General features: G+C 41.4%; 1 long non-coding RNA gene across 1 annotated transcript in view; it reads right to left on the reverse strand.

Annotated features, from left to right (window-relative positions):
* LOC112549214 overlaps positions 1–2,494 on the reverse strand; it is a 3,672-nt gene extending 1,178 nt beyond the window's left edge. Inside the window, exons 1-2 of the long non-coding RNA XR_003092574.1 lie at positions 2,428–2,494; positions 773–1,051 (exon numbers count right to left, since the gene is read on the reverse strand). This is a non-coding gene — a long non-coding RNA (uncharacterized LOC112549214). The remainder of the gene's footprint in view (positions 1–772; positions 1,052–2,427) is intronic.
* Between the last annotated feature and the right edge of the window lie 2,454 nt (positions 2,495–4,948).

A 4,948-nucleotide genomic window follows, 5' to 3' on the forward strand; every position in this document is an offset into this window, starting at 1 on the left:
CAACCTACTGGTTGCGCTCAGGGGCCCCACACCTCTGGGGTCCCTATGAGGCCTCCTCCAACCCCTACAGCCTCACCCAAGCCTCCGGTGTAAGTGACGCCCTTGCTGGCATCTGCTGCGCCCGTCCTGGGCTCCTCACCCAATATGGCGCTCCCCCTCTTCAGGGCTCGCCGCATACAACCCGGGGTCTGTTCCCCGCCCGCAACCTACTGGTTGCGCTCAGGGGCCCCACACCTCTGGGGTCCCTATGAGGCCTCCTCCAACCCCTACAGCCTCACCCAAGCCTCCGGTGTAATATGCAAGCCTGAACATAAACTAGAGCCTCCTGGCTAAACCATAGTGCCTCATCCTCTCAGGGCTATAGTGAGCTGTACTTGCAAGTCAGGCCTCTTGCCACATCTCGGCCGAGGGAGCTCCTGCCTCTCCAGCTGCTGGCAGGGAACTGCTAGCCTGGCCTCAGCCCTTGGCTTTATAAAGGCCGGGCCCCACCTCCTACAGGCAGCTGGCTCCCCTTAGCTGCCCCGGCAACCCGCAGCTGGGCTCGTTACCCTGGCAACCCTCAGCTGGGCTCGTTATGATCTGCCAGGGCTCTGTCTCTCTACCTGGCAGTTTCTCTCCTCTAGGAGCAGAGCACCGAGGTGCTCTGCGACAGACACCCTCAAGGCAAACATTAAGAAGTGCAGCATTGACATCACAATTTGGGAAGTTTCTATTGTTGCATTTTTGAGAGCATACCAGAGAAAACACCAAATCCACATATCATTGGACTTACCACACACCTTTCCAAGAACTCCCTAGTGTGTGTATTATGACTTTCAGATGATCCAGTCCACAGGTCTCCAGTGAGATTTTTATATTCATCAACATCTGAAGTTTTCTTCTGCTGTTGCTTTCATTCATATTCTGAAATGGCTCCCATGTGGCCCTGAAGCTTTTACATCCTCCAGTCGTTAATTCTAATTGATTAGTCCTCTTCTCTAACACACTCCTGATCACTTCCAGTGCACCTTTCTCATCCCTGGTCCAGCTGCTGTTAATAGCATCTCTTCTCCTTTAGAAATCACAGATGGTGGTCAGAAGGAGCTGTATTTTCATTTCCTCAATGACTACAGAGCTCCCCTGTCAATAACTGAATCTCACTATCTCTTAGTAGTGTTGCTGTTATCTCTGTCTCCACTGACCTCTCACTCCTTAGGAACTTGATACATTTCTTGTATTTACAGTCACCTTTCCTGCAATCACTCTTTTCATATGCTGCCTTTGTGTTCTATGTTCACTTTGGCTACAGTTTCTTCATTTCAGCCTGGAAAGTTTCCAGCCCTCCTCTGTATCTGAAATTCCATCCCTCATGTATGCCTCTGCCTTATTTTTCTACTTCCTTGTTCACCTCTATAACCCTCAAGTATATATTCATTTTTTTTCCTTCATATTTTCTATTTTATGTCCTCTGTCCACTGATTTATCCTAGTTAGTTGTGGCCAGAACAAAAAAAAAAAAATTATTTTCATAGCTCAAATTCATCTCTCTCTTTTATTTTCTTTTTTCACCTTGTTGATGTCTGTTTTCTAGCAATTACAAACCTAATCAGATTTAAAAAAACACTGAAATATAGAAGACTGGAAATCCTGAGGTTCCCTGATACATGCAGGGATCTGATTAATGGGGAGAGCCTCACCTAATTCTGATAGGGAATCTTTCAGCAGTGGCAGTAATCATCTTTGGAGTAAAGGTTTGGTAACCTTCCTCACACTCTTAGACTTATTTTTAAGGGCAGCTTTATAATCCCTTCCTACTCTCTCCTCAGAGCATCTCAGCTGGTACCTAGATACCATGTTGTTAGGTAACTAGGATTATATATACTAGTCCAGGTAATTACAGCTCTGCTCATAAAACTCTCTCTTCAAACTCCCAGTGAATAAGATATTATCTACTTTGTGTTCTGCACTCTGAATTGGTTTATCAATGAGTATACAATGGCATAGTCATATTGACATCAGTGAAGCAATACTCATTTACACAAGATGAGAATTTAGCCTTGTATATCCAGGTTGAATGGCAGTTTAAATTCCAGAAGAGGCTATATTTCATTGATAGGTTAAGTGGTCTTTGTCTGTTTTTCATCGTTTGTACATTAGGCTCTAGACCTAAAAAGCATTTACACATGGAAATAATTGTATTAGTCATTGTAGCTTCTACTAATAATTTGATGTGAATAGATCTGCTTGCATCAGCAATATTACTCACATGGGTAAATGTTAGCAGAGTCAGGGTATTAGCTGGTATTGCTAGTCAAGCACTGTAAACTTTTTAGATTGGAAATGTTCCTCATCATAACAACAACGATTTAGTTACTAATGCTAACAAGCATCAATTCAGCATTGAATGCCAGTCATCATTACCAACACTTAAAATAATTATTTATAATACCAGCAAACTTCCTTGTTTTCTGCTTCTTTTCCTTTCAGTGCTGTTTTGGGTAGAAGAAGAAATGGTTCTGGTAGAGAAGAAAAAAAGGTTAGGGTATAAATATGCATAGTCATATGGTCCCATTCCCACAGGTCCTTCTTATTCTGACAAAACACCAGATAGTCTGAGATTTTCCAAAGCATCCAAATCCTTTGGAAAAGCCTGACAATATACAAATCCTATTGCTGCACAGTGGTAGTTGGGCACTTAATTCACTCAGGTTTTGGAGGGGTGAGAGTGGAAGGATTAAATTAATTCATTTGCAGAGAACTAGACTCTCTAACCCTTTAGTGTGCTGAGTGGTACCTTGCTCCACAAATAGTCCTGCTCTCCTTAATGGGGAAAACTTGGGGAACAGAATTCCATCCTTAAAACTTAGATATAGGTTTTAAATGTGCACTGTAAATGTGATGAAGCCAGACAGAAGCATGGTCTAGAATACCAAATTATTACTGTGTAGTGGTTGGCATGAGTAGTACTTTCCTACCTACACAATCATTACAAGGTGCAGGTGGAGTAACAAATCTAAAGAAATACTGATGCATTTATAGTGGAACGTAGTACTGCTGCTGTGTAAGTCAAGGGTGATAGAACCGAGCTACAAGGCAGTTGCGAAGTTTGTGGGCAGTCCCAGTGTCAGTGAAGAGGTAAACATCCACATACCCAAAAGGTGCTGGAATGGAAAGAATCTCTTATCGCTATAAGCTTCTGGCTTGGCTACATGTCAGCCTAGTGCTGGCCTCCTGCTGGGTAAAACGCTGTGGAAATTAGGATCTTAATTTCTTCTGCCACTCTGCATATGTTCCCTCTCATCTGGTTAACTTTTAATAAGTACATCTCCTTTTCTTGTCTGTTCCTTCCCTCTTTTACATTGAGAAAGAAAGAAGTCCTGTGTCACCCCCAAAGGAGCTTCCTCTTTGTTAACAGGACCTTACATTGTCTCCCTGAATAATGCAAAATTTGTTTTGTTGTGCCCTGCAGGGCTCCCGTGTCCCCAGAATCCTAGGGCAATGGTGGTGCCGAGCTGGCACACTGTAGCAGAAATGTCATTTTTTAATTATGTGCTTCTGAGGGGAATCTATTATCTACTGCTGAGATGCTGAAATCAGACAATTTATCTCCAAGGCAGCTCTGTCTACAATCTAGAATATATATCTCTTGTCACTGCAGGAAATAGAACAAAAGGATGTTTTTATTTCTGGTGCCTTGTATAAATGTATTCTTTTAAGCTTTACCAATGAATTAGGGGTGGGGGTGAGGATGAGAGATGGGGAGGGGAAACAAAGTTCTAATGCTTCTCCTGGTTCCTTCTTTCTCTTCCTCTTCCTGAAAGGTTGTCCAAGGTCAGAAGGGATCAAACTGCCCCTTATTCATGTGAAGTTTCCATACCAACAACACCCACTGTACTATACTAGTTTAGGGAATTATTCATTGTGGGGTGGACCCAACCCCCCCCCCACCCCACACACACACACACACACACACACACACACACACACAAGTGCTGAGAGCATTGTACAAGTGAACAGTATCAACAAATTGGTTAGGCAGCCTGTTTAACTTAATTAACATAAATACTAACCGCTGCTTGACATTTCAGGCTAGATGTCTGCAGTAATTTGAAAGAGCCTCTATTTTTCACACACTAGGTATTTTCATTTAAATGTAAACTAATATACCTACCAGCTTATTCACAATGATTCTGAATTATTGCTGTTTTCCCCCTAAGGTATCAAAGCAAATGAAAGAGTTTAGTCCATGTTCTTTTTCTATCTGCAAAATTCATTACATGCGCCACTCCATGTAGCAGTATCACAGCTCAGAGCAATTCCTATCTATTAACCAACAGGTACATTCCAAGTGCTTTTAAAACAATCCTGCACAGCTTTATTTTAAATTAATATGTGTTTTCTATATTGTATAGAAGTTTATAAAAGAAAGGGATGGAAGGGGAAATGTTGGAACATTCCCACATGAAATTGTAATAGTTGTACTGCCCTCTAGTGCATACATGAAGAAATTACACTACAAATGCAGGGGTTTGTTTTTTGAAATTCCACAATTCCCCTCTGTAAATTATTAAAAATAAACCTTTAATGTCATTTGATGGTTTACTGAGTTTAATCTTAATGGAAACATTACAGACAGTTTATTTGCAACACAATACATACACATTCTTGCTCTTTTCTTTAAAAAATACCCTCCTAGCAAATGTACCATCAAGAAGCACGGATTTACTGTGTGTTGCTGGTATACATGGAGGGCATGTCCATGTAAAACAGAATAAAACAGATATTAAAAAAATTTCCTCACCTTACAACCCAACCAAAGCATATTATGTATTATATTAAGTCAGTGAGTAACCACTTTATTTGAGAGCAAGGAAGAGTCTTCAGTGCTGAATCATTTGTCCTAGTCATATGCAACCTTTTACTTGTATGAATATATTATTTACTTCCATGAGTTGTACTTCTATGAGTAC

Source organism: Alligator sinensis, unplaced genomic scaffold (assembly GCF_000455745.1).
Source record: "Alligator sinensis unplaced genomic scaffold, ASM45574v1 scaffold289_1, whole genome shotgun sequence".
Classification (NCBI taxonomy): domain Eukaryota; kingdom Metazoa; phylum Chordata; order Crocodylia; family Alligatoridae; genus Alligator; species Alligator sinensis.